Genomic DNA, 22,348 nt, shown 5'->3' with positions numbered 1-22,348 from the left:
TTTTCTTTTCTTTTCTTTTCTTTTCTTTTCTTTTCTTTTCTTTTCTTTTCTATTTCCAACTTTTATTTTAAGTTCAGGGGAACATGTGCAGGATATGCAGGTTTGTTATATAGGTAAATGTGTGCCATGGTGGTTTGCTGCACAGATCACCCCATCAGCCAGGTATTAAGCCTAGCATCCACTAGCTATTCTTTCTTTTCTTTTTCTTTTTCTTTTTTTGAGACGGAGTCTCGCTCTGCCGCCCAGGCTGGAGTGCTGTGGCCGGATCCCAGCTCACTGCAAGCTCCGCCTCCCGGGTTCACGCCATTCTCCTGCCTCAGCCTCCCGAGTTGCTGGGACTTACAGGCGCCGGCCACCTCGCCCGGCTAATTTTTTGTATTTTTTTTTTTAGTAGAGATGGGATTTCACCGTGTTAGCCAGGATGGTCTCGATCTCCTGACCTCGTGATCCGCCCGTCTCGGCCTCCCAAAGTGCTGGGATTACAGGCTTGAGCCACCGCGCCCGGCCCACTAGCTATTCTTTCTAATCCTCTCCTTCCTTTGACTCTCCACTCTGTGAAAGACTCCATTGTGTGTTTCTCCCCAACTATATGTCCATACATTCTCACCATTTTGCTCCCACTTATAAGTGAGAACATGTGGTATTTGGTTTTCTGTTCCTGTGTTAGTTTGATAAGGAAAATGGCCTCCAGCTCCATCCACATCCCTGCAAAGGACATGATCTTGTTCCTTTCTATGGCTGCATGGTATTCTATGGTGCATATGTATTACATTTTCTTTATCCAGTCAATCATTGGTGGGCATTTAGGTTGATTCCACCTCTTTGCTACTGTGAAGAGTCCTGCAATGAATATACAGATGCTTGTGTCTTTATAATAGAATGATTTATATTTCTTTGGATATATACCCAGCAATGGGATTGCTGGGTCAAATGGTATTTCTGCCTCTAGATCTTTGAGGAATTGCCACACTGTTTTTCACAAAGGTTGAACTAATTTACACTTTACCAACAGTGTAAAAGTACTATTTTTTCTTTACAACTTCACCAGAATCTGTTGTTTTCTTATTTTTTAATAATATCCATTCTGACTGGGGCGAGATGGTATTTCATTGTGGTTTTGATTTGCGTTTCTGAAATGATCAGTGATATTGACTTTTTTTCATGTTTATTGGCCACATGTATGTCTTCTTTTGAGAAGTGTCTGTTCATGTCCTTTGCCCAATTTTAATAGGGTTGTTTTGCTTTTGTAAATCTTATTAAGCTCCTTATAGATATTAGACCTTTTCAAATACATAGATTGCAAAAATCTTCTCCTATTCTGTAGGTTGTCTGTTTACTTTGTTGATAGTTTATTTTGTTGTGCAAAAGCTCTTTAGTTTAATTAGATTCCATTTGTCCATGTTTGCTTTTGTTGCGATTGCTTTTGGCATCTTCATCATGAAATCTTTGCCTGTGCCTATGTTCTGAATGGTATTGCCTAGATTTTCTTCTAGGGTTTTCATAGTTTTTGGTTTTATATTTAAGTCCTTGATCCATCTTGATTTTTGTATATGGTGGATCGAAGGGGTCTAGTTTCAATTTTCTACATATGCCTAGCCAGTTCTCCCAGCACCATTTATTAAATAGGGAATGTGTTCCCCATTGCTTGTTTTTGTCAGGTTTGTCAAAGATCAGATCATTGTAGGTGTGTGGTCTTATTTCTGAGTTCTCCATTCTGTTCCATTGGTCTATGTGTCTGTTCTTGTACTATTACCATTCCGTTTTGGTTACTGTAGCCCTGTAGTATAAAGTCAGGTAGTATGATGTCTCCAGCTTTGTTCTTTTTTAAGCTGCGCTATTACAAAAGATCCTAAAAATTTTAAAATAAAAAGTTTAGGAAGTAAAAAAGTTATAATAAGTTGAATAAAGAACAAATACACACACACACAGACACACACACACACACACATATATATATATGTATATATATATATATATTTTTTTTTTGAGATGGTACCTTGCTCTGTCCCCTAGGCCGGAGTACAGTGGTGTGACTTTGGATCATGGCAGCTTCCACCTCCAGGGTTCAAAGGATTCTCCTGCCTCAGCCTCCCGAGTAGCTGGGACTACAGATGCACACCACCACACTCAGCTTATTTTTTGTATTTTTATTACAGATGGGGTTTCACCATGTTGGCCAGGCCGGCCTTGAACTCCCAACCTCAACTGATCTGCCTGCCTCAGCCTCCCAAAGTGCTGAGATTACAGGTGTAATCTCACTGCACTAGGCCAAGAACAATCTTTTTAAATAAATTTGGTGTAGCCTAAGAGTACAGTGTTTATAAAGTCCACAGTAGTGTACAGTAATGGCCTAAGCCTTCACACTCATGCACCACTCACCTACTGACTCACCCAGAGCAACTTCCTGTCCTGCAAGCCCCATTCATGGTAAGTGCCATGTACAGCGGTACTATTTTTTAATCTTTTCCATCATGATTTATTGTACCTTTTCTACATATAGAAATGCTTAGATACATCAGTTCTGTTACAGTGCCTACAGTGCTCAGCATAGTAACTTACTATACACCTAGGCTATATAATACAGTCTATTGCTCCTAGGCTTAGGCTTAGGAGCAATAGACTATATTATATAGCCTAGGTATATAGTAGGTGATACCATCAAGGTTTATGTAGTACACGTTATCATGTTTGCACAATGATAAAATTGCCTAAGAACACATTTCTCAGAATGTGTGCACACGATTGTATTTAGGAATATGCATCTTTGACAATGTGACCTCAGGTACAATCCAACTACTTTGCCAGGTGCTCAAGTTAATGAAACCACAATGTATTCTAATGATGGAAGATAGGCCTTTTACCTGCATACTGATTTGAACTTACTGACAAGAAATGTTTGAGAATCATGATCAACTAGATGTGACTATATATATTTATGTTTTTATTTTTGTTTATTTGTTTACTTTATAATCTTTCTATAGAAAACCAGCATAATTACTAATCTGTAGCTTGTTGGAGGACATTAACTGCAAATCACTTATGAGGTATGAAGATAAAATAATTCAACTTAGTTTTTGTCAAACTTGTTAGTGCATTTCTAGACAAATGTGAACTACTTCCTGAAAAATTGGCTCCTATTCATTTATTTCAAAATCATATATTCAGTTCTTCTCTAATTTCTTCTTTTGCAATATCCTTTGAAGCTTGCCCAAATTATTGAAATTCAATTTATTTTGGCATATGGCCATCCTTAGCAAGTAGACTTGTTTTCTAGCAATAGGCCAAATTAATTTCATGTAAGTGATAGGCATTTAAATTGGCAAAAGTATTTCAGACAAAATATGTTCTGCCTCTAACATAAGAAGCCTGCTTCCCTCCTATGACCCTCATCTAGCTCTGAGAGTGAGTCAAAGGAATTAATTCCAAAACATTTATCAGAACTTCATTGGAATTAGTAAATAAATATGACCACTTTGGAAAAGAAAACACATATTTGGATATGATCATTTTCATACAATTCTTAAATCTTTACTCTCTAGTAGTCAAATCTTGTTTACTTTTACTTTTAGAAAACATTTTAGTTTCTTACAAAAGAGGAAGCATGAAATGGCTTTTCACCTCCGCCTGTATGCTGTTTCTAAGCTCATGAAGATAGGCAAGGCAATTATCTTCTCTCTCTTCATATTATTCCATTTTCTTTTATTTATTTATTTAGAGACAGAGTCTCGCTCTGTTGCCCAGGCTGGAGTGCAGTGGCGCGATCTCGGCTCACTGCAACCTCCGCCTCCCAGGTTCACGCCATTCTCCTGCCTCAGTCTCAAGAGTAGCTGGGACTACAGGCCCCCGCCACCTCGCCCAGATAATTTTTTTTTGTATTTTTAGTAGAGACGGGGTTTCACCATGTTAGGCAGGATGGTCTCGATCTCCTGACCTCATGATCCGTCTGCCTCGGACTCCCAAAGTGCTGGGATTACAGGCGTGAGCTACCGCGCCCGGCCAATTCACATCATTTTTCAGATTTAGTACACATTTCAAAGGTTTAACATTAAAACTCAATTAGGTCGTATATATTGCTAGGTAGGTTGTGATATCCAGAGGTTCATGGAGAGATCAGATAGTGAGTCAGTTTAATCACAGAGTTTATACAAGAAGGTCTTCTGTACTGGAATTTGTCCACCTACCTGGAATTCTTTACTCATCCATGCAGAATATTGGCCCTAAGGGAAACCAGAAAGAAAGCTCCAAGTAAGTCTCAGAGTAAGATCTACCTTTCTTCATTCTTCTTCGCTTTTTACTTCTTTACCTTGTTATTCCATTTTCTAAGAAAACCCTTGGTTTAGGAAATTGCTTGATATGACTTCTTTCTTTTTCTTTCTCCTTTTTTTTTAAAATTTTTTCTGTACCTCTCCAAAAGACATACCACAATGTGTCCTCAAGGGTCTTTACTACAGAGAATGTTCTTTGGTCATGTCTGACTGTACTATGACTGTTAGAATATAAAATTAAAATAGATCATAGAGATTAGGACTGGGATTTTGTTGGTGAAAGTGGGGTGCTTACCTCAGGTGCAAAGATTAAGGGGCCAAAACATTCAGTAAGATAAATAATATTTTAAAGCAATATATTAAGCAAATCAAAATCAGTGCAAAATGTCTATGAAGTACAAAATACCAAATTTTGGAAGACAAACTGTTGTCTTTTTGTTTGCTTTGCCAACCTGTGCTGTTGTGCAAGGGAACAGTCTGTTACAATCAGCCTGAAGTCCTGGGCTGAATATATGTTGTATCCTTGTCGGGTGGGTTCATAAGGGTTGAAAATGATGTGGGAACAAATTGAACAATATGGGCTTTAATATACAGTCACATTTTTTGAATGTAGAGTTTTTGTTTGTATGTTTGTTTTTTGTTTTGTTTTGTTTTTTTCTGAGACGGAGTCTAGCTCCGTTGCCCAGGCTGGAGTGCAGTGGTGCCATCTTGGCTCACTGCAATCTCCCCCTCCCGGGTTCACGCCATTCTCCTGCCTCAGCCTCCCGAGTAGCTGGGACTACAGGCGCCGCCACCACACCCAGCTAATTTTTTGTATTTTTAGTAGAGACGGGGTTTCACCGTATTAGGTGGGATGGTCTCCATCTCCTGACCTCATGATCCACCCGCCTCAGTCTCCCAAAGTTCTGGGATTACAGGCCTGAGCCACCGCACCTGGCCTAGAGATTTTATTAATTTCTTCCAATTGACTCTAAACATGGAAGGACATTTTGATAAGTGTATATAGGGACATATGTTTCCCTCAGGCTCTAGTATTTTTCTCAGTTGGCTTTTGCCTTTTGCTACCAAACACTGGTAGAGAGTCACCTCTTTGGCCACTGAAGGTTAGACGTGTGGTGTTCATTATCCTGCATTACATCCCAGAACAAACAGACAGTATTGCTGGTAGAAATCAACTTGAATGTCTGTTAGACAAAAATCATATCATTTTCTTAGATTGGTACATTCTTTCAGAATAATGCAAAGGTACATTAAGGGAAGAAATAACATCAAAACATAAATATCAAGAGATAAATACTATACTATACCATTTCAATTGAAAATTCTGCTAGTTCTTGGATATTTAAATAAGTTTGCTCTTTATTCAGTGTATGATATGATTCAAATTATTTACAATTCAGGTATTTGTATCTACCCTGAGTCTTGTTTCAGCTGTTTTAATCTCAACTGGTTCTCCTTGTTATTTCTTGTATACTGTATACAACTTAACATAATCATGATTAACATTAATTGAGGAATAGAAATGAAAACGGTTACTTGCTGAAAACAGTTTGGCTAATATGTATAATGACAACATTTTGTATTACATGAATACCCAAATTGTAACATTTTACTTCTAAAATCTCTGAAGCATTTCAAAGAACAGAATTTTGGACATAGACGAATATATAAATGTATGTTAGATAAAATGTGGTCATGATCTATATAGGAAAATGTGCTGTTTTATTAATATATTTACTAAAGGACATTATCATATTGTTGTTGAAGTATAGGCTTTAAAATTATACTAAGATGCAAATCTATTCTGGCTTCAGTTGTTAGCTGTGCAACCATAAATAACTAAATCTCCGCAGTGGTCAGTTTTCTCACTTGTAAAATGGAGAGAATATAATCTAGTTGGGAGGCTGATTGGAAGACTTACATAAAACCCTATATGAAAACCATATATGAAAGGTTTTTGACATCATATCAGGCAAACTGTAGATGTTTTCTAAATATTATCTACACACTGCTACTTCTCTGATATCTTTCTGTTTTATTGTTTAAGGTCATATTATTGTTCATAGTTCTGTATTTTTAATACTCTTTTTACAAATAGCTTTCACTATTTGATATATTACTGGCACTTATAAATGTACCTTCCTTTTGATTTCTGAGAGGTTCTGAAATTCTCTATAGGTTTTTTTTTTTCTTATTTCTGTGCATATTGTCCCATTGGAATCCAAAGTTACTGAAGTAAGCGCCAGGTTTTCCTTTTGACACATTATAGTATGTATTAAAGGCAAAATGGTACCTCATTGTATTTTTAAAAATGTAATTTGAGTAAGTCTGCCTCAAAAATACAAGGGATATCTGCATCCAAAATATCAGTTTGGAAAGGTAGCCAATATATTATTAACTACTGAAAATAACTTTTAAAAATTATATCTTATTCAGAAGATTAAAAATAAAAAATAGAAAAGTAAAAATACTCACGGGTAAGATTTTTCTGATAGTGCTATTTTGACAGCTATCAATAAAGGGAGAGAAAGGAAGCTGTCAGACTACTTATTATACAGGAAAAGATAGTAAACTTTAGTATTGTGACTATAGAAGAGCTCAGCCTTTGTTCTTTGATAAATCACTGAGAAAAAATGGCTAGGCTTGCAAACATTCCTAACCCTTATGTTTTAAGATTATATCATTGATCACATTCAGTTGTAAGTAACATTAAAAAATATTAGGTTGGTGCAAATGTAATTGTGGCTTTTACCATTAAAAGTACCATGAAAAATGCAACAATTAGTTTGGAGGTGAAATATTCATCATAATGGTTCAGCTATTCAGCAGCAGCATAAGGATCCCAGGACGGTTCCATCTTTCTACTCCACAATCCTCCAATCCTATTTTGGCCTTTTAGGTTAGCTTTGCTGCCTCATGCTTACAAGAAGGCTGCCACAGCTCCAGATAACAAGACCTCCTTCTAAGACAGGGTTATAAGCTACAGCAGTAAGAGAACTTCTCATGGAGATTTCCTCTTTGTAAAATTATCTTTCCACAAAAACTCTTAGAAGATTTCTTATTTATCACTTTCAGGAGAAATAGATGATGGCCACTCCCTAAATGAAGAGTTGTAGGCCCACTTTCTGTAAGATAAAATAACTTCTGCTTGATGGCTTAAGAAAATTGAGATCCGGTTAGCAGGGAAGTGGTGTTTTAGTAACCATTGTGACTGCCACATAAGTTTACATACACACACACACACACACACACACACACACACTTTACCCTCCATGGAAAAGCAGGAGAGTCACAAGAAAACAGTCATCTTTCTTCATACTAGTTTCTTATTTGTTTCTAAAATGTTAGAATACTAACAGATCACAGTCAATGTTTCTTTGATCAGTTTTCAGTACATATCTCATTTTTTGAGGTAATTGTTGTATCGTTCCGCATCCCAGAAATAAATAAGGAAAATGAAGAGCAAAGAGAAAACGTAAGCAGGGAATAAAATGAAGAATACATAAAATGCACGTCAGTATGCTAATCTCTCCTTGATGGTTGATTGTGATGCTGCTTTAAGCTTCTTGTCAACCAACAGGAAGAATAAAATAGATCAAGTCTAGATGTTCATAATATCTGTAATACAAAAATGAACTACTGGCTCAAAGGAAACATAACTACTCTGTAAAAGTCCAGAAGCACATTCCCTGAGGGTGCTGATAAAAAGAATAATGTCTAACCCAGTGAAACATGGTTTCACTAAATAATTGCCCCATCTTTCATCGGCAATTTCTTATGAGCTCCTTTAATTTGGTCAATGGCATATTACCTAAGTGTAATTCAGCAACACAATTCTTGGTCAGGGGCCATAGACCTGGCAAATCTAGAAACAGGACAGAACCACTTGTAATAAATTCATCTTCCCTCTCCCCTTTGCACATTCAACATTATGAATGAGAATAATAGACACAGGAAATGTACAAGCAAATCTGTGTGGACTTCCAATTGGCAACACATTTGGTCGGTTTTGGTGGCTTTATTGCTTCTAAAGTTCTCAAGGTCTCAACAAGCTAATATTTCTCTTAGTTCTGTGCTGGTGGGATTTCAGTATCCATGAAAGAACACTTAAAAATATATATTGGAGACAGAACACAGACCACAGATTCAAATATTATCAGAACAAACTAGGGTTGCCATTTAACTTACAATTTTTTTTAAAATTTACTTTCTTATTAATATTTCCTAAAAATCAAAGATTTTGGCCAGGTGTGGGGGCTCACGCCTGTAGTCCTAGCACTTTGGGAGATCGAGGCAGGTGGATCACAAGGTCGGGAGTTCGAGACCAGCCTGGCCAACATGGCGAAACCCCATCTCTGCTAAATATACAAAAAAATTAGCTGGATGTGGTGGCGGGCGTCTGTAATCCCAGCTACTCGGGAGGCTGACAACAGAGAATTGCTTGAACCCGGGAGGTGGAGGTTGCAGTGAGCAGAGATTGTGTCCCTGCACTCCAGACTAGGTGACAGAGAGACACTCCGTCTCAAAAAAAAAAAAAAAAAAAGAAGAAGAAGAAAAAAAAAAAGAAAAGAAAAAATATCAAAGATTTCAATCAGAAATATCCTGCTGAGCAATAATGTGTCAAAAGATTACCTTTGGTCCTGGCCACTGACTTTTATGTCTATAAGTAATTAAATATTTAGGGAGTTAATTTATTTCCAACCATTAATTTTCATCTCAGGTTAAGTGGTTTGTCTGTTTGACTTCATTTCAAATTACCGGGAACTGAACTTACACATCAGTTAACAAAAGATAAAAATCTTAGGGGTCCAGGAGTCCCAATTATTCTTCTCTCCTACAGAGGTGACGTTTCAGGCTGTATAAAGAACATCTTTTAAACATAACCTTTGAATCTTCCATGAGACACGTCAAGACAAAAACAGACATCATTTATAAGATTAAAGAGATACCCTATTGTTTCTTGAAATAGCATTTATTTTTATATAATAAGTGTATTATATCTAACACTTTAAAACGATCTTTAAGTTTTATTTCTGTTTATTTGTAAGGATTGTTCCTTTGAAAAATATCATCAGTTGTTCTCTTTACCATACAACGAACTCAACTTTTTAAAATTAAAACATTTTAAACTCTTCTGCTTATTTCCAAATTCACCTCGAAAACACTAACAAAAAAAAAAAAATGAACAGTTTAGATAAGATCTATGATTTGGTTAGCTCAGCAATTTAGATATGTGAATAGAGGCATGCATATTGCTTTCAAAGGGTCACCAAAATTACAGGTGCAAAAATGCAGGTGCAAATAATTAACCTCTTGAGCAAGCTATCGGCTGATCGCAGGTGCAATTAGTGAAACAGGAACAAAGAAGGGATGGTTTTGTTGAAATTTAACCTCAAATTGTATGAGTTGTCAAACTACATTGTAAACACTTAAACTTGCTAAAATTTGGCTTTTGTAGCATTTGTGTATTTTTTAATGGTAAACAAAAAAAGTATTGTTTAAAAAATATCATGGCTATTCCTTAATAGTCTTCCTTTCAAATAAACTTTTAATTCCTTGAGAATAATGCCTCAGGCAAGTTGAAAAAAAGAGTAGAATTTGATACCTGCATCATTGCTTAATACCATGTTGAGAAACTCAGACTCAATAGACAAAACTCGTTTCTCACTTTTCCCAATCTTCTATAGTCAACTATTCGTTTTTCAAATGAAAATAATAATATAGAGACTTCCTAAAAGAGCAGAACTATGTAAATGGTTATCCACCCCCTTTCCTTCTCGGAATTAAAAATATATATATCATTTGATTGGGCATCATGGCTCACACCTGTAATCCTAGCACTTTAGGAGGGTGAGGTGGGCAGATCACCTGAGATCTGCAGTTTCAGACCAGCCTGACCAACATGGATAAACCCCGTCTCTACTAAAAATACAAAATTAGCTGGACATGGTGGTGCATGCCTGCATTCCCCGTTACTTAGGAGGCTGAGGCAGCAGAATCGCTTGCCCCCCGGAGGCAGAGGCTGTGGTGAGCCGAGATTGCGCCATTGCACTCCAGCCTGGGAAACAACAATGAAACTCTATCTTAAAATAAATAAATCAATAAATCAATAAATAAATAAATAAATAAACAAACAAACAAAACTAGAAAAAGATACACAATTCACAGACTTCAAAATAGAGTAAAGCCTACTACAGCTAAATAGGGTAAAAATGTGGAGCAAGATTTAGTAAGTGAATTAAAAACATGAAGAGTAGGGAGAGGTCCAAGTGCTGGCAGATCTCAGAACATGCCAGCAAAACATACTTCCTGAATTTGAGGGCATGATTATAAAGTGAAAACACTAAATCTCGTGTGGACAATAATAGCAGAGGAAATTGAGGTGAAGAGGGTCAAAAGGAAAAGGCTTCCTGGGCACAAAGTAATAGGAAAAGAGGAGATATACTGCCCAGAGCTCTGCCTAAGTAACATTTGCAAGATGTTTCTTTGGCAAACCAAAAGCAGATTTGTTTCAGGAAATCTGGAAGGTGACCCTGGTGTTCTGCTGTTCCACACACTCTATGGGATTCTTCTGAAAATGACTAGTCAAGGAAAAGACAACTCATTTAATGAAGACTATTAAGTGTTGCAGGGCTTTTCCTCATTCAGCTAAAGACGGGATTCTTTGTCCCACAGCCACGAAAATTCATGCTTGCAGACAATTTGAATGGTGAGTGAGATAGGGTTGTATTGGGTAAAAAGGAAGAAAAGTGGAAAACAGGGACGCTCGCAAGGTCAGGATCTCTCCGCTAGAGCACTTCCTGCCAGCAGCTTGAATCCCAGTTTCCACACATAGGAAGAAGAGGCGCCAGGTTCCTCCCTGCTGCAAGTATCATGAACTTCCTGAGGCTTCACCTCAGTGGGCATGGAAGTTGGAGTTTCTCCAGGGACCACCTCGCACCTGTCTCCCTCCCTAGCAGGCACAGCATCAATACAAATGTATACTAAGAGATGTACAATTATCAAAAAAGTAACACCATCTCACTCAAAATTTAAGAGAGTAAGTGAAAATTACAAATACTTCATGAAGAATTATAAAAAAACAAACAATTAGCTCTTCAAAGGAAAACCAAGCAGCAAAGATGCAAAACCTCAAGAATGTGATGTTAGATAGCAGGATGAGGTTTCTTACCTCGTGATGAAAGGTAAGAAACAAACTCATTACAAAAATAAAAGTGAAGGATTGAGGAGCATGAAGGAAAATTGAAATAAAGGTTGAAAAGAAATAAAAAGCGCATAAACAAAGGGAGAGAGAGGAAAAAACATAGTGATAGTGTGTCTGGAATTGGTGGATTCTTGGTCTGGCTGACTTCAAGAATGAAACCCCTCATAGTGAGTGTTACAGTTCTTAAAGATGGTGTGTCTGGAGTTTGTTCCTTCAGATGTTCATGTGTCTGGAGTTTCTTCCTTCTGGTGGGTTCACAGTCTCGCTGACTTCAGCAGTGAAGCTGCAGACCTTCCTGGTGAGTGTTACAGCTCTTAAAGGCAACCTGTCTGGAGCTCTTCCTTCCGGTGGGGGTGTGGTCTCGCTGGCTTCAGGAGTGAAGCTGCAAACCTTCACAGTGAGTGCTACAGCTCCTAAAAGTGGTGTGGACCCAACGAGTGAGCAGCCACAAGATTTATTGCCAAGAGCAAGAACAAACGCTCCACAATGTGGAAGGGAACCCAAGTAGGTGCCACAGCTGGCTGGGGCAGCCTGCTTTTATTCCCTTATCTGGCACCACCCACATCCTGCTGATTGGTCCATTTTGCAGAGAGCTCATTGGTCCATTTTACAGAGAGCTGATTGGTCCATTCTGACAGGGTGCTGATTGGTGTGTTTACAAACTTTTAGCTAGGCACAGAGTGCTGATTGGTGTATTTACAATCCTTTAGCTAGACAGAAAAGTTCTCCAAGTCCGCACTTGATTAGCTAGACGCAGGGCAACCAGAGCAGACACCCAGGCCGAGGAGGTTCCGAGAGTGAGCGGGGGTTGCTAGCATGTTGTCACCTCTCAATTGGAGATAAAGGATGTTCAACATAAGCACAACTGTAGTACCCAGATTAAAAAACAAAAAATATGATTTAATTATAATGTGTTTAGAGTGTAAAAATATGTGAAGATAAAACTGATGATGTATTGCAAGAAAAATAAAACTTTAAAAGCATATTGTAAGGATAGACCATGTGTGAGGAATAATTGACACAGAATGGTCAACATCAAGATACATCCTAAACAACAACAATAGTAACTTTATGAAAGAAGAATTTTAAGAGGGAAGGTTAAAGCTAGCCTATTTCCCTACATCAAAATTCAACCAAAAAATAAAAAAAAAAAAAACAATTTCTATGTGACACTTAAGTAGAAAGAGTATGAACTGAGAACTTTATATTCAGCCAAAGTCTTTTTCCAGGACTAGTGAACATAGTTTTATGTCTATAAATAATACACAAGAATCCAAGGAAAAGTTTACCTTTGAGCCACACTTCAGTAAAATAGTAGAGAAATTAATTTTGGATAGCCAGGAAAGAACTGGAGAAAAGATAGTAAAAGTTCTGACAGCAGATATTAAATATTTTTAACAGTATACCTAAGACTAAAATAAATGTGATGGAACAAAATGTAAACAGCATCTGCCTTATCATCAATGAGCATTAATGAACACCTTCACCCACAGCATTATTCTCATCCGTGGACTTCTTACCTCCCAGTACTGGTAGCTTCTGTATTCAGCAGTAATCTTATTGAAAATCCCCTTTTCTTTATCTGTGTCAACAAGGTATTCTGATAATCTAGCACATACTAATATGATAACGGGGTAAGTCTAGGAGGGTACAACTGGGTTATATATTGTGTAATATATAAAATATATTATACAATATACAAACTCTTTTAAGGCTTCTAGGAAAAAAGTTCCTTTTTTTCTTTCTTTTTTTTTTTTTTAGTTTTGTTTTTGTTTTTGTTTTCCCTACAAGATACTAAAGAGGAGGATTTCAGGCCAGATGGGAAAAAATATAATTAATAGCAGGTGTAATTTTGGTGTGTATATTAGTCTGTTTCACACTGTGGATAAAGACATACCTGAAACTGGGTAATTTATAAAGAAAAAGAGGTTTAATGGACTCACAGTTCCACATGACTGGGGAGACCTAACGATCATGGTGGAAGGTGAAAAGCACATCTTACATGGCAGCAGACAAGGGAGAATTTGTGCGGGGAAACTACCCCTTATAAAACCATCAGATCTCATGAGACTTATTCACTATCATGAGAACAGAACCAGAAAGACCCAACCCCATTATTTAATTATCTCCTGCTGGGTCTCTCACAAAACACATGGGAATTATGGGAGCTACAATACAAGATGAAATTTGGGTGAGGACACAGCCAAACTGTATTACTATGAACATCAAATTAAACCAATTGGTCTCATTCAGTCCAATACTCAGTGCATTGGTACATCTCAGGACACTGGCATTAATAGGATCCTTACAACCTTGTAAGGAAGCGGATTACCTGCTCTTGACTCATATTAATAGAAAGCCTTCATAATAAAATATGATCAGTTTCACGGTGATTTTAATTTCTTATCCCTAGGTCTATTCTTTGGCCCTTCAAAAGAAAAGACCTTCCACAGAATAACTCTTCGAATATTCAAAGGAAGTTCTCATGTTTTTTCTTTTCCCAACTGGTATCCTGTGCCTTTTCTGTCTTTGCTCTCCTTTTTTCGGTTTTGATTTCTGAAAAATTAGTTTCACTAATTTTGCAAACTTGTGAATGCATATATCCTTACATCTAATGAAATTTGATTTTTTCTGTTTTTGCTAATTTGGCTTCAGAGAAATTTTATACTGCAATTTCATAGAACCATGATAAATTGGTTTATGTGAAAAAATGCTAATGTATTCATGCATGCCTTTCTAATAAAACTAATTTCCATTTGTATGCTTTAAACATATGTCAAAGACCAGATCAATAGAAATGTTATCACTCTAGTTGATTCTCCACTAAGATGCCTGAAATTTGCAGCCAATTAACAAAATAGAAAGCAAAACAACTCTATAGGTCTAAATTTGCTTTAGGATATAAAATCAAGAAACAAAGAAGTACTGATATCACCAGCTTACAGCTAGCAGAAATAAACATTAATGAAGAGGAACTTTATTCTAACCAGATCTTGGAAATGCTCTTAAAATTGCATTTATAAAAGACAGGAATTACTTATTAGATTTAGAAGTTTTACAATACAATCATCTATTATACATTTTAATGTATCCTTAGTTCTTCCACTAGATTACATGGTATATGTTTTCAAAAATCATTTCTGTACTTTGAAATGTCTACATTTAATGTCTTAAGGTTGTCAACAGTTTTACATTAGATTCAGTTCTTCTAAAAGTAAATTGTATTTATGGGAAACAGGAAAGCTATCATGCGACATGAAATGCCTGGGCAGTGATAGTTAAGCCCTACAAAGGGAAGATTTCCTTGTTCCTAAGGGTGTGGCACCAGCTAGTCAGCTGGTCAGAGGCCTGGCTGAAGGCCAGAGATTTTCAAAGAGAAAGGGAAACAAAGAGATACTACTAGACGTTATAGTCAGACGAACAATACAGTACATCCTCCCGTCTCTAGTGGTGCTTTTTTCTTTTTCTTTTTTTAACTCCTACCCAAAAACTAGAAAAGAAAACTGAAAACGTCCTTAAAAAGCTTCCACAGATTATCATTGGGAAATCTTTGGGATATCTTTTTAGAAGGCTAAGGAGGCAGATAACAGGAACTCAAAAAAAGGAAAAACAAGGGGGAAAAGAAATGGCTTTGGCTTTGAGAGACTTGGAAAAATACAACAATACAATGTCACTGATACTTCTGAGTACGGAGACAGCAAAAGTCATGGGAGATTTCATTGATTAAGTGCTAGAAGGACACTTACATCGCTCACTCTTAAATACTCTGGTATGAAAATGGATGGACAAAAAAGACTTAGCCAATCTTTGGACCTTATGCAGATTCACACTTAACTCTCATTACTGAACCCTCAACACAAAGTCAAAGAAGACACAGAATAATTTTTAATGATTTAGGAGACAAAAGGCAATCAGTAACCATCTCTCAAAGAATTTATAAATTTAATTTAACAAGGAGGTTACAAATATTTAATCTATACAGACTTTTTTTTTTTCTTTTTTTTTTTTGTGATGGAGTCTGGCTCTGTTGACAAGGCTGTGGTGCGATCTTGGCTCACTGCACTCACCTCCCGAGTTCAAGTGATTCTCCTGTCTCAGCCTCCTGAGTAGTTGGGACTACAGGTGTGCCCCTCCTTGCCCAGCTATTTTATTTTGGTGTTTTTAATAGAGACAGGGTTTCACCATGTTGGCCAGGCTGCTCTCAAACTCCTGACGTCAAGTGATCTGCCCAACTCTGCCTCCCATAGTGCTGGGATTACAGGACTGAGCCACTGCCCATGGCCCTAATCTATACAGATTAATCGGTTATGAAAAAATCAAAGTTGTTCTTGGGAAATGTTGATTCACTCATTCATTTGTTTATTTATCCATTTATCCAAAAATTTATTTGAGCAATTAAATTGTTTCAAATATTCCAAATGCTAGAACTTGTTTGGTAAGTCATGTGTTCTTTTGAATACCTTTTGGTGGTATACATTAACTCTGAAATAAATATAGAAATTCCTTTACCTGGGTTCAAATGTCATAATACTCTAATTTGATCCAGTAAAAGATGAAGACTCACGTCAATAAGTCTGTACCTCTATTTAATTTTCCTAGTTAGGTGAAAGCATTGGATTCTTAAATATGGAATATGGCTTTAAATAATTGTATACATTAAATTTTCCACTTTGTCTCACATAAACAGAAGTATAGTGTAAAGAGATCACAAAAGACATGAGGTAAGGTCATCTAAGGTAACCACAAAGATGATGTTCTGATATGAAAAATTAATAATATAATAATTTTGAAGAAAAGAATAAGTCAATCAATGGTAAGGTTATTTTGCTATAAAGACTCCTAGCATTGTAGTCAAGATATTAGAATTCTACTACAGCAATCCTACTTATCTAACCATATCTATTGTGTACTTAGTTATTTTATAGAATCCTATTTAATAAAATAGTCCTTTTAATAATAATAATAAAAGAACTAAAGTTCTTTCTTAACCCTTTAGTAATGTTTGTTTAATAATAATAAAGATAGCCCCAAAGTGTGAGCTGGGCAAAAAATGTGCCCAGTTAGCAAATACATTTCTCAGATTCTTTTGCACAGAGCTACATACACCATATGACTACCTTCTGGCCAAAGAAATGTGAGAAGTTACAGATAACAACTGGTATACACTTTCCAATTCTCTAGTTTCCTGTCCCACTGGCTGGGAGTTGGTGACAAATAGAGAATCTACCTTGGACTCAGAAATGAATGCTGTAAATTAAAGATGGTGGAACCTAGAAAACAACCCTGGACTATACCTCTGTTTTGTTATCTCAAAGAGAAATTTATTCAAATCATTCTATTTTGGTTTCCTTGTTACTACAGCTCTGTGCATCCCTTAACTAATGTAAAACTCAACTCTGCATTAACTAGCTTTTAGCATGTTGAAAAAATTATTTCATTTATTTGGGTTTCAGTGGGCTAGATGTACTGGGAGGATTTTTCCAGCTCTGAATGTTCATAAGCCTAAAACTGAAGTTGGTTATGCTACTATAGAAAACCACTGGCATTTCTTATCACAACAGTCCCATCCTCACATTACCTGGAGGATCAGATTAATTTAGCAAGATAATTGTGTTGATATTTTTTGGAAAGCAAAAGTTCCCCTTCAAAGTCTATTCTTTCAGCCTTCACAGCCTAAGGCCCATTCTTTGAAGCTGTATGACATTAACATACTTCAGGTTATAACCACTAGTTGTCCCTTCACCTACATGAAATGGGTAGTAAGAATAGGAAAAGATCCAGAAAAAAAAAAAAAAAAAAAAAGCAAGCTGAAGAAGAAAAAAACATTAGTGGAGAAAAAGGTAGGCAGTAAGCCCTTTTTTCCTTGGAAATGAGAGAGAACAAAAGAGCAAATTTAAAATTTGTAGGGAATCTCTGGTCTGACATACTTAAGAAAGAGCAAATTCACAGTGGATGGCTGAGAAAATTGTTCATTTTCAATAGAGCTGTTAGAGATTATGGAGACCAACTGATTACAGTATATTACTAATGAGGTCAGGGTTCAGTCCCCATGTGGGGCCAGTTTACTGTGCCCTATTCCACAGCCACACAGCATGCCCCTAACTTTGGCCAGCTGTCTCTAAAATGCATGCTCTTTGTCACAAATGGGACCAGGTGTATATAGATCCATGAAAATTTATTCTCACCACCAGAAAAAATTCTCAAGGCAGATGGTGGGTCAGTAATGTCACTTGAGTGTATGAAGGATGACATGTGTTGTCGTACGGAAAAGTAAAGTGGAGATTTGTCAGTTATACAATTGTACTATAATTGAATATTTGAACCAGAAACCCAGTTGGGTTTAGTTTAGGCAGTCAACTTGAGGGATTATGTCATTTACTAGAGAAACTTCCACTTCAGGGTCTCAAAGATTGTGGTGATCGAAGAGAGACTCTGGTCTTTTGTATAACAACTGGGAGTGGTAGAAATGGTGATAAACCAGACAGTTCATGCTCCGTCTAATGTGACAGAAAAATACAGTACCAAGAGTACATTTACCAACCTCCTGAAACATATGGGCTTATTATCCAGAGGAATCAAAAACACATTGTGGATGGGCCTGATGATACAACAAAATATATTGATTTTATGAAAAACAATTCTAATACTTTGTACTTTTTATTGTAATTATGTATTTTAATATATATCCCGTCACTAGATGTTGAGTTCCACAAAGAGAGCACAATGCCTTGTCTATCCTTTCAATACCAGAGTGTAATATGGCATATAGCACCTCGTACACAAAAGGTACAATTTTTCTAATGCATGGCTATAGTGTAAACACTAAAGGTGTAACAGTCTCAGTTGTCTATAATATTAATTTCACTTGCATAAACATATTTAAGTTCTAGTGTGTTAAAAGTTTATTAGTATAAGTATATATAACCAGATATGCAAAAGCATATTCTCAGTTGAAGAGGACACAAAAGTTCAATTAATCTATATAAATTACAACAATGGAAAAGCAAATCTTCAGTCTTACTTTCACTAGACTTTATTGTGGTAGTAAAATGGACTTCAGTTTTTGGTATACATATAAACAGAATCGTTAGGGAAAGTATTTGCTTAGTTGCTGGATTTTATGCAAACGAAAGCAGATGAGGATAAAACAGAAAGAAACAGTAATTAAATTACACAGAAATTTCAGGATGAAATAAAACAATTCTTTACAGTTTCTAGGTAATGGCAAAAGTGTTTCTGGCAAGAAAAGCATAATTAACAGCAATGTTAAAGCTTTGCTTTACATTCATTTGGCAATTGAGTCTACTAAGTTGAAAGCTGTTAAGTAGAGTATTTGAGTTTCATATTAATTTGCATTTCACTTGACTGCTTTTTAGTGTTTTGTAAGCATGAAACAGAGAGGTCTGGGTTCAACACAACAAATTACTGTTCAAAATAAAAAATTACTACCCAAGCAGCTTTGTGTTTCTACTAGGTTTGTCATGCTGTGACTAAAACAAGTAAAAAAAAGAAAAAAAGAAAAAAGAAAAAGAAAAAAAAAACGAAAGAAAGGAAAAAGAAGTGTTGATTCTTCAGAGGCATTTCAGCACCAGATCTGCGCTATCAAAAATAGTCATCAAACATAGTTAGAGTTATCTAGAAATTCAGCAGTTTGCAAACAAGTGCACTAGGGAGTAGTTTTTTCACACTAAAATATTTTTGCTACACATCAGCAAGTCCTTGAGGAGAGCCTGCTGGCTCCAAAGGCCTGCAGTTTGCTGTTGAAATAACAGAGCAATAATATTTAGCCAGTGCTAACAGGGAAGCAGTGATATGACTGCTCTTTATAGTGACAACTACATTTGACAAAGAATGGTGCAGCCACTGGGATTACAAAGCATGACTTTGTTTTAATCCTTTTTAATATTATTTTTTGAAGTGTTAAGTATACATGTCACCTATTCTTTTCATTGGCATTGATCACAAATATAGAATGAAGACTACTCATTTCCAAAACCAATTAATCTTATTGTGTGAGTACGTGTGTATTTGTGCTTGTGTATTTGTGATGTGGTTTGGCTGTGTCCCCACCCAAATCTCCTCTTGAATTATAGCTCCCATTATTACTATGTGTCGTGGGAGGGACCCAGTGGGAAGTAATTGAATCATGAGGGCATGTCTTTCCCAGGCTGACCTCATGATAGTGAATAAGTCTCACGAGATCTGATGGTTTTATAAAGGAGAGTTCCCCCGCCCACGCTCTCGCCTGCTGCCGTGAAAGACGTGACTTTGCTTCTCCTTTGCCTTCTGCCATAATTGTGGGGCCTCCCCAGCCATGTGGAACGGTGAGTCCACTAAACCTCTTCCATTATAAATTACCCAGTCTCCAGTATGTCTTTATTATTAGCATGAGAACAGACTAATATGATTTGTGTTTATGCAGATGTATGTATTTACCATCAATTCTATTACGGTTAACAATTGGTAATGGTTAAATTAGAAGCATAGAGAATCTTGCTACAGGTAAGGTTGTTATTGCTTGGCTCTATTAGCTTTCTGCACTGTGGAAAACTGTGTTATTTCAAGTAGCTTACAAGGACAGGAAAAAAATGTGTTATTTCATAATGTTCTTTAAGTTATTGAAATATTTCAGCTTGCTTCTTTCTATATCAGCTTCCTTCTATATGTTAACATGGACTTCCATAATTATATGCTAATCTAATTAGTTCATATGCCTATGATGTAAGCTAAAGTATTTTAATGTTGCTTGACTCCTGACCCTCTCATTTTAATATTCTTATATTTTTCACTAAAAACCTGAAAGAGGACAGTTATGTAAAAAACACAGCTTTAATAAGCAAGAGGATGGCAACTCTTTATTGAAGGAGCTTTCCTATTGGCAGCCATCCAGATGGCAAATAAAGCTGTTTAAATATTTGCTTATTAGTGAAATGAAATGATATCAGTTAATTCATTCCCATTTCATGTTTTCAGTGCTTCAAAGCAACTTTATAATACACACTCTAAAGGTTTCTCTGGAGCTCTTGTGCTGTGATTCATTTTCTTTTTCTCTCTAACTAGATATAAATTAACGAAGCTATACAGAATAAGGTGTTGGACTTCTCCTAAAATCTTCCTAGTCATTTCTTTGAGAGTTTTGCTGTAAATTTTAGGACTGCAGAAATCACACAATGTGCACCCTTAGCAGGACCCAGGGGCTGAGATATGTTAATGAAAGATACTGAAGATGTCAGGTAGCTGATGTATTCCAGCACTATTTAGGGAGGCTCGGGGCCTATGGCGCTGGAAGAAGCTGCTGTGTAACTATAGGTTATCTTGAGACATTCAGACAGGGAGATAAAATGCATATTAATCCCTAAGGATAAACAATCTTTCCTGTTGTATTGGATAAGCATTTGTTTTGTGAGATTTAGCCTAATTGTGGGCAAATTGAGAGAAATTAGCATCGAATTATTGTGGGAAAGGAAGAAAAAGGGGAGGCTGTAAGAGTGGTAGATGGTGTCCATTGCATTTTGTTTATACATACAGTTCTGTCCTCTAATCCACCTTTACTGAGGTATCTGCATTTGGGTGGCCATTAATAAAGTTGACATTTTCATTCTCTTCTCCTTTTTGCCTAGGATTTGCCATGGGGAGCATAGAGAGCAAGAGGGTGAGTAATTGACATCTCCAAATCCCAACGGGAATCAGGATCTTTCATGTTATGTTCCTTCAGGTTAAAGACTTTCTATTATTTTTGTATTATTTCCTGTATAATGTCCAGCACTGTATTAGGTAAAATAAGTATTATGGACCTATTTCTTGAATGCATGTCCCAGTGACTATGAGGTTTTTACCTCCTGACTATTGCCCCAAATTGTCCTTTATTGTTTTTATTATTTTCTAAAAAGAAACTTAGCTAAAATCGGATCGTAAGCCTTTAGAGGAAGCAGAGTAAAAGAGTTTTCATTTAATCAAACAGATTCTGGGCCCTAACCCCATGCACATATCACCATCACCTGCTTTTACTTAATGTTCCCCAAAAACAAAAACAAATAAATATTCTTGTTACAATACAGGAACAACATTAGCCTTGGGGTATCACCACAGGTCATTGTTACTTCCAGCAAAAGGCAAGATTTGGAACAGAAATCCAAACAATTATCCATTCATTTTGAATGTGATCCTAATGATTCTGCTTAGAGAAAGGTTAGATGACCTCTTACTTTTCCTTTCAATTATGATTGCATGATGACAAATTTAGAGCCAAGGGGATTTTTGAAATACTGGCTAAATTCCCGTGCAAACAATACATTAAAAAAAAAAAAAAAAGTGTTGAAATGACTCCAGAAGCTGTGCCCACTTTTGCAAGATTAATTTTGCAAACACACAGTTGATACATGCTCCTTCACGGTCTCAAGTACTACATACGGCAAAAATGTTTTCAGTGGTTTAGATCTATATTAAATTATCTGTCAATAATATTCTGCTTTTCATGAAGTCTACTGCCTAATTATTGTCAGTCTTTTTTCTCAATGCAAATTTAAGGATATTTTTGAGAGAGAGATTTGAAGTTTTTGTTTGTTTGTTTGTTTGTTTTGAAACAGTATCTCTGTCGTCCAGGCTGGAGTGCAGTGGCATGATCTCAGCTCACTGCAACCTCCACCTCTCAGGATCAAGCCCGCCTGTTAGAATGATTCTCCTGCCTCAGCCTCCTGAGCAGCTGGGATTACAGGTGCCCGCCACATGCCCGGCTAATTTTTGTATTTTTAGTAGAAATGAGGTTCCACCATGTTGGCCAGGGTGGTCTTGAACTCCTGACCTCATGTGATCCGCCTGACTCAGCCTCCCAAAGTGCTGGGATTACAGGCTTGAACCACTACACCTGTCCTAAAGTACT

General features: G+C 36.7%; 1 long non-coding RNA gene across 1 annotated transcript in view; it reads left to right on the top strand.

Moving 5' to 3' along the window:
• Positions 1 to 21,890, top strand: part of LOC111549820 — a 36,175-nt gene extending 14,285 nt beyond the window's left edge. Inside the window, exons 2-3 of the long non-coding RNA XR_002733835.1 lie at positions 19,637 to 19,793; positions 21,090 to 21,890. This is a non-coding gene — a long non-coding RNA (uncharacterized LOC111549820). The remainder of the gene's footprint in view (positions 1 to 19,636; positions 19,794 to 21,089) is intronic.
• Positions 21,891 to 22,348: the final 458 nt, after the last annotated feature.

Source organism: Piliocolobus tephrosceles, chromosome 3 (assembly GCF_002776525.5).
Source record: "Piliocolobus tephrosceles isolate RC106 chromosome 3, ASM277652v3, whole genome shotgun sequence".
NCBI classification, from domain to species: domain Eukaryota; kingdom Metazoa; phylum Chordata; class Mammalia; order Primates; family Cercopithecidae; genus Piliocolobus; species Piliocolobus tephrosceles.
Note: the sequence above shows the minus strand (reverse complement) of the source record. Positions and strands in the feature narration are given on the sequence as shown.